Raw genomic sequence first — 8672 nt, 5'->3', positions numbered from 1 at the left:
TAAATAAATAAATAAATAAATAAATAAATAAATAAATAAATAAATAAATAAATAATTGTGTTGTTTTAAGCTGTTAAGTGTTACAGCAACAATAGGAAACCAATGCACCACCTGTTACATTAGAGTTCATCCTGATCTTTCTGCTGGATTAAAATATATAGACACGCCCTTCATTAGTACTTCTATTGGTTAGTCTTCATAATAATCATGTTTGGAAGTAATTTAGGGATATTAAAGTGGTTAAAAAGGACATTTGTCTCTACTCACAGATTTCAAGAGTGAGGATCATAACACAGACCCTGAAGTATTACAACTTTTTTATTGCACCAAAATTATGAAACAACCCTATTAAAATTACATCAAAACTCAAAATGCCAAAAATGGTGGAAATTCAGGGAAAAGTTGTCAAATCCACTCCTAGCGCAGATTTCAACAGAATCTCCCTAAACTGTTAGATCAAGCAGACAAAAATAGTAAGGATATAGGAGGTTTGAAAAACATAATTAACAACCTTGATTTACCAGTCATACATAAAACCATTGCTTTTTTCAATATTCTTATTCCACCCCCAACTCCTGGCATTCCCTGTGGGCTTGCAATTCAGAGGTGGTCTCTCTCCCCATTCTAGCCTCTCCCCTAGAGACAGAATGCTGCTTTTTTTTCACCTGCTACTCTGCCAGTCTGATTGGGGCGGGGGGTATTCTCCGCTGTCCTGTCCTGCCACAGTCTTAGGCTGGCCCTGACATAGTAATGGGTTTTTTCTCGGTAAACCCGTCCTTATCTCCATAGCGGCTAAACTCTGCAGTGTGTCTTTGGGGGTCTTATTTGGGATTTCCTGCTCTGCTCCTAGGAGTAGAAGGTGTTTTCTATTTACCCTTCGCCCAGCTGTGATTTTAGCTTTCCACATGTACTCTGTGGGTAAGAGCATTCGTTGCCTTTCTTCTGAAGGCTTAAGACTTTTGTTTTATACAGAACAAGAGTCGGAGCAGGGTTTTGTTCATTTCCCAATTTCCAACATTTCTCATTTCCTCTACCTTGTACCTCGAGGGAAGCTTTCTCCTGCTCTGCCCTCGATCTTTCTTGTGAGCATCCAGTGGAGGTCTATGGAGATGAGCCTGTGTGTCTGTGGCTCTATCTTAGCTATAGTTGGCCTTCACCAAACCATAAAAAAATTTAGCTAAACAGTTTTACCTGCTTCTATGGCACCTACCTTCTCCCCTTCCCCCTATTTTGCTACAGGTGAGTCTATGTTTACATCCATCTTTCCTTAGATTTCATGCTACTTGGTTTCCCTGTGACCTTAGCTCTTCTTTAACCCCGGTGGGTTAAAGAAAAATTATTAGTTTATCCAGCTTTTCTTGTTAAAGTGGGAGTAATGCTCTTTCCAGATTTTTACAGTCTAGATTATAGTGAAACTCAACTAGTTATTTTTTAAATCCAAGTTCACATATGTTCTCATTTCCCTTTTTACTTTTTCTGCCTTTGGTTTGAACCTTCCATCTGAAAGCATTTTCATCATTGACTCAAGCTGTATTTTCTAGGAAACCAAACCTAAGACATTGCCTATTTTAAGTCCAAGCTCCAGTGCTATGAAACTCCCCCAATTTTCTCAACAAAACCTTTCCACTCTCAAGTCTCATAGGATTTATTACTTTACACTTGTATAGCACCTGAAATTCTTAACCTTGTATTACAGATATTTGTGCTTATGGTTTTTTGGGTACCAATTCGATTAAAATGCTCAGATTCATTTATTTATTCCTTCATTCATTAATCTAGCATTTGAGTGGAGTGCCAGGGATGTAGTGTGACCAAGAGAAACATTGTACCCTATCCTTGTGAAACTTACAATCTAGTGGAAGACAATGGAGACATAAATAGAAGCTTATGTCCTACAAATGCCAACTCTCAGTAAAAAATAATAAATTAATATAATACTTATAGAATGAATAAACGAGTGATTGAATAAATGTGGGAATAATAATCTTCTTCACAATTTTTCCCTCTCTATATTACATTTAGTCTAAAATATATTGTTTCTTATGGTCCCTATCACATTATTTGAGAATTTCACTGGATATAGCCCCAGGAAATATTTTTCATAAAACGTCTTCTTTGATAAGTGATCAAAATGTAGCTCTTCCCAAGTGTTGGGTTCTCATTACAGTACCACAGTTTTCAGTGCTTCTTACTCTCTGAGAGCTACTAATATATATTAGAAGTCTTTTTAAATATTCCATTGAATCGGACAAATATTTTGAAATTCAGCTCAACTCAAATTTATTTCAATGCGATAATTTTAAAAATTGTACCACAAAAGAAAAAGAAAGTAATAAAAATATGTAATGAAACTATATTCAAAGTAATTTATGTAGTGAAATATAAAAAAATCCAATATCAGAGTGAGATTAAATCAATATTAAGTAGAAAAAGCAAGTCAGTTAACTTTTCCACTGCACTAGCCAGATCCATTATTTTTACATTACTTCTTTTTAAATTTTCAATATTGCATTTCTAAGGACAGTTTATTGGACAGCTAATTTAGCACTACTTAAATGACATTATATTCACTTTAGTGAATATTCATGAATACATTCTTATTCAAAACATAAATAATGGGGCGCCTGGGTGACTCAAGAGGTTAAGGGTCTGCTTAGGTCATGATCCCAGGGTCCTAGGATCAAGCCCCACATCAGGCTCCCTGCTCAGCAGGGAACCTGCTTCTCCCTTTGCTGCTCCCCCTGCTTGTGTTCTCTCATGCACATGTTCTCTCTCTCTCTGTCGAATAAGAATGTATAAAATCTTCTTAAACAAAGATAAATAATAAAGTATAGGCTCTAGCGTTAAACAGATGAGTTAGAATCTTGGCTCCTACATTAATATGCCTTAGGCATATTAATTTTCTAAGCCTTGATTCCTTGTCTATAAGTGGGGGGAAATACAAAATCCTACCTCACGAGGTTGACAACTCTATCTCCAGGAAGCGATGATTCTCACTCACACTGAACTTCCTCAGCAGCCTGACTGGCCTTTCCCAGAATGCAAGCCCTACAATAGAACGCAGGGATTTTGCTGGTTTTGTTCAATGCTCTAACTCCAGATCCTGGGATAGTGACTAACATGTATAAGGTGCTCAGTTACTCTGTGTCCAGTAAATGTATAAGATGTGTTTATCAGAGGGCCCAGCATATGACAAATGCCCAAAAAATATCATTATGATTATAATTATTTAATTAGCCTGACTAAAACCAAATTTCTCATTCTTGCCCTGCTGCTACCGCAGTCATCCCACCTCAGCAAATTGGCACTAGATTTTTCCAGTTGCTAAGGCCAAAAAATTGGAAGTCATATTTCCCTTTTTTCTTAATACCTCACAAATCTACCATAAATCCTGGCTCCGCCTTCAAATTACTGTTGTGAGATACTCCTCCATGGGTCTCTTACATCTCTGCGTATCTTGTGAGCGAGACGCTGACTGTCCTTTTCTCAAGACTATCTCTTCTAAGAAGCTGGTCTAGCAAACAGCTTTGGAAAATAGAGATAGAATCTTTGGAGCAAAAAAGGACAGGCAAACTTTCGGCCCAATATGGTAAAGATAATATCTCCTTCAGGAGCAAAAAGCGGGCATGTTTACTTCCCGTTAGAAAAGATTCAGGTTCCCCAAACTCAGGGTTTCCTCTCGTGTAACAAAACCCACTGTGTGTGCAATTGTTACCCCGTTTTTGTTGTGTTGCTTTTTAGGAATTGGAGCTGGGGCAATTCACACAAAAAGGCTAATACTAGGACATAGAATTAAAAGTGTGTGTCATAGAAGTCTTTCTAGAGAAAATGATATCTGTTGTGAATACTGAAATATCAGTAGAAGTTAGCCAGGTCAACAAGAAGAATGTGTAAAGGTTCAATGTGCAAAAGAGCATGAAAACAGAAAAGTTTCAGATGTGTCAGCAGAGCCAGAGTGTTGGCTACAAGGTAGAGGGAAGGACATGGAAGAAGAAGACTAGGGGAGAAAGTCAAAAACTTTGGAGAGGTGAGAGTATCCTGGCAACTAAAGGGCATGTATGCCATAACATGGAGCTTAGACATGATCTTGAAGATTATGGGGAGCCACTGAAGGATTTTATGCATGGATATTTGCACCTTGGAAAGATCACAGTGGCAGCAGTATTGAGAACATTGAAACAGGCAGGAATGAAAACACAGAGATCTTCTAAATCTCTGATTTAGTAAACTGGTTTAGAATTTTTAAGGAATTCAAACAGGAAATGGCAGAAGCAGGATCAAATTAAGGACTCACATTTCCTTTTTAAGATTTTATTTATTTATTTGAGAGAGAAAGAGCACTAGAGGGGGAAGGGCAGAGGGCGAGGGAGAAGCAGGCTCCCCACTGAGCAGGGAGCCAGACTCGGGGCTCGATCCCAGGGCCCGGAGATCACGACCTAAGCCGAAGGCAGATGCTTAACTGACTGAGCCACCCAGGTGCCCCTAAGGACTCAAATCTTGCAAACATTATGACATTTTCAAGTCTCCCCCATGCATATTTCAAATAAAAACTATATTAAACCATAAAAATATTTGTAAGGAAATTCAATTATGTTCTGAATTACGTTGAATATAATCTTTTTTTGATATAGCAAACATTAAATTCCTTACAATTTTTGTCTTGGTTTTTTGTTTGTTTATTATAATTCCTGAGGTTTTAGAGAAATCATTTAACAAGTATCAGGGGAGACTTCCTGCTGCTTGTCAAGGTGTCAATTAATTACATGGTTTGCAAGACTCAGAACATTAAATGACAAAAATCAAAGGGTTTTTTTTAAGCAATTTTCATTTCTCTTTAATATTTTTATTACATAATCAGATATTAGCTATACACTGGTTTTCTCAGTTCTCTATTGGTGCGGTTTCTTTCTTAGAGCTGTCCCATAATTTTAATAATGAATGCCTCTCCTATCATAGGGATAGCTGATAAAATGATGTCTGTTTATAGTTAAACATTGTGGGCATGATCTTATTACTGTTTCCCAGGGTAGTGGCGGTGGGATGCAAATTGAGTGCCTCTCTTTTTTGTATCTGAGATGATTGACAGTTAAGATGTCTAAGGACAACTTTTCCTTTCTTATTTGGGACACTCAGAGGTGGACTTCCTCTACTGTCCATTAAAAATAATACAAAGTAACAAATAAGTAAAAATTCTCATGACCGAATAAGGTAAGAAGATTCTGAAGAACATCTAATGTTTTAGTGTCTTCCTCTTGTATAACATATCAATTATTTCTTGGGAACAGGACAGGGAAGATATTGGTCTTCCAGTGCCCATGTATCAAGTTCATCTTTTTCTCATGTGAGTATAGAATTCTTACATGACAAATAGCCAAGAGTCTTGGCCCACAAGGTGGGAGTTTGAGGGTTTCCTGGGACCCCCATACTCTGCCAGTGCCCTAATCATGCAATGAAGCCATCTATTAGATAATCTGACAGCAGGAAGAGGAATGAAGATAAATAAACAAGTTTGAGAGCTATTCAGATAGTAGAATTAGATAGTAGAATTAACAGACTTGTTTGGTTAAAGAAAGAGAGAAGATAAGAATGGCTGCTAGGATCCCGAATGGAGGTGGTGGCCATCATTAAGATGAGGAATACTGGGCAGAGCAGTTTTGGGAGGACAAGGAAGATGAGTTCTGTTTGGGGCAGAGTTTGACGATCCTGGAAGACAATCAAATAGTGATGCCCAGTTGGCTGAATGGTTCTGGGATTTAGGAAAACCATTGGAGCTAAACACTCAGATTTGAGATGCCCTAACATTTAAATGGTTGTTAAATTTGTGTAAAAATTTATGTCACTTGGGGTCCCTGGGTGGCACAGGCAGTTAGGCGTCTGACTCTCGGTTTCAGCTAGGGTCAAAATCTCAAGGACATGAGATCGAGCCCGTCTTTGGCTTCACGCTCAATTCAGAGTCTGATTAAGACTCTCTCTCTCCGTTTCCCTCTGTCCCTCCCCCATGAGTGTGGGTGCTCGCTCGCTCTCTCTCAAATAAATAAATCTTTAAAAAAAAAGAGAGAGAAGTCATTCAAGGAGAGTGGACAGAATGAGAAGATAAAAGAAGGAGAATATGGAAATCTGAAAAATATCAACACTCAGAAGTGGCAAAAGACTAGATTAACAGATTGAGAAGACAGCCAGAGAGAGTGCAGGAAAATTAGGAGTGAGGAAAGAGGTGTCATGAAACTAAGAAAGTTTCAAGAAAGGGAATGATCAGCAGTGTCAAGTGATACAGAGGACAAATGGAATGTATATTGGGATCATATAAAAAAAATGCTGTCCTGTAGGTGGTCTTTTTCCTTACACAATATTGCAAACATTTTTTCATTTCAATAACTATAGATCTGCATTATAATTTTAAATAGCTACAACGTAGCTGCTACATAGATTTCTATTGTACGGGTGCATCATAATTTATTTAACCAATCATCCTCTGAACCTCAAAATTATCTCTAATTTTTGCTTTTATAAAAATTTCTGTGAATATCTTTCTATATAGACCGAGACATGTATTCAAATATTTCCTTAGGTTAAAATCCTAGAATTGGAATCATCAGGTCAAAATGTCTATAGGTATTGAAGATTTTTGATATATACTTACCAAATTGCCTTCTAGTAATGTGCTTCATTTCGCTAAACCTGGGGCTTCTGAATTAAGCCAGGGAGACTGGAAGAGAGAAGGAGTGGTCACAAGCCAGTAATGCTACCTGATTCTGGGCAAGAGGAAATGGACATGCTTTCTAGAGGAAAGCATCTATTAGCAGGGTCTCCACAGATTGAGATCTACCAATCCTAGCACCTGCTATTGCAGGATAAACTGCTGGATTGACCAAAGAGGAGGAGGCAGGCATGCCCTCCACATTCTTGAACAGTATGGGCAGAAGCAGAAGAGCATTCTCTGAGCCTGAGGCTGTACCATCTGGAGAGAGCATGCCGAATTAGGAAAATCCCTCAATTGAGCAGAATTGTCAAGTAGAGTGATGTGCTTCTGGCTCTGGGCCAAAATCTTTGGGTTTTGCAGGCAGCTGTAGCTGTAGGGTAGAGAAAGAGAAGCCAGAGGACTGACAGAAAAACCCTAGACCGATCCACAAAACTGACCGGGGCTGCATATATGGGAAAGAGAAGAGTTAGAGCAGTTTTTAGAAAAAGAGAACCTCTTGGAAGGTCAATGAGGAGGAAAGAAAGCCATGAGAAAGATAATGGGTGAGGAGGTCCTCGGGATGGGGAAATTGGATTCCCTTTAGAGATCTAGACCTCTGTCCTTGCTCTCCAAACCCGCGGCATCACAGTCCCCGAAGGTGAAGATGACCCACCAGGCCTCTCCCCATCCATCCAGGTCCAGTGCCGCTCTGCAAACCTGGCCATTGCAGAGCCAGACAATCACTACTCTGCTTGGGTCTGTTGAGACTAGAGGAGGACAGGTTGGAGTTTGGTCGTCGATGCCCTCCTACCCCAACTGCTGGGTTGCTGATACTCACAGAAGGGGGAACCCCTCTTACCAGTGATTAGTTTTGGGTCTTTTGGCTAAACCATGAGAGCTCATCACGTCTCCCTGCTGATACCTTTTAGAATGGAGGAGTCTAACCGAAATGCAGTCCGAAATGGGCGGGGTGGGGCCGGATATTAAGGGGGCAGTCTTGATCCCGGCCACTCTACCCTGGCGGGAGTCCTTGTCACCGGGGAAAGGACCTCAGCACACCGCTGGAAGGATGATGGAGATCGGGATGGCTTCCGCAGCTCTGCAGCTACTCTTCTCTGCCTCTAGATGTCGCCCCTAGAGTCAGAATAACAAATCGTGGCTCCCCGAGAGCACGTCACTCCAAGAAAAGAACTGTGAAGCTACCTTACCCCTCAGGCACGACGACAAACCCTAATTGGTAGAACCTACACACATCTGACCGCAAAACTGAAGGGCTGCCGAGGTGGAAGGAGGGGCAAATAATTGCTTTCTCTTTCCCTACGTCAGATATGTGAGGAGACTGGAGGTTAGGGGCTGGAATTATGGTACAAGAATCGAATTACCTGAAAAAGATTCCATCTCTCTATTGCCTGGGCAAGGAACTAGTTTGGGCTGGTAGCTCCCTCATACCCCACAACAAGAGGGACTGTATCGTCTTACTGGCCCCAAGATCTCCAAGGTGCCTGGCAGTGAGGTTCTCAGAAAGCTCCCTGTAAACAGCTGACACCTTAATTAGCATTTCCCGGAAACCAAGTAATCAGCAGTTGCCCCATTGTGAAATTTATTCTCCTGCTTGCCCACTAAAAAGGGAGCAGGGAGGAGGTGGGTGTGTCTTTGCTGCAACTTGGTTGTGTGGCCCACCGTAGCATAGATTTCTGTGGGATGGAGCAAGTTCCTTGCCTGATGCCTTTGGCTTGTGAGTGTCCCCCAGTAAAGCATATTCCCTACCATGTCATGTGATATTTCAGAATTCACCTTTATCCACCTCACCACACTGCAGAAAAGCAAAAACAAACAGAAGATCATAAACACCGCCCAAGAGAAAAGTCAGATACCTACCATGAAACCACAAATAGACTGATTGTCGGTTCCTACTCAACAGAAAAGACCAGGGAAGGAAGACCATATACAAAGAGCTGAGAGAAAATATCTTTCTCAAATTGTGTGCCCAGAA

The sequence above is a fragment of the Mirounga leonina genome, unplaced genomic scaffold (assembly GCF_011800145.1).
Source record: "Mirounga leonina isolate KUSES-001 unplaced genomic scaffold, KU_Mleo_1.0 Mir_174, whole genome shotgun sequence".
NCBI lineage: Eukaryota > Metazoa > Chordata > Mammalia > Carnivora > Phocidae > Mirounga > Mirounga leonina.
The sequence above is the reverse complement of the archived record's forward strand: the minus strand, read 5'-3'. Positions refer to the sequence as shown.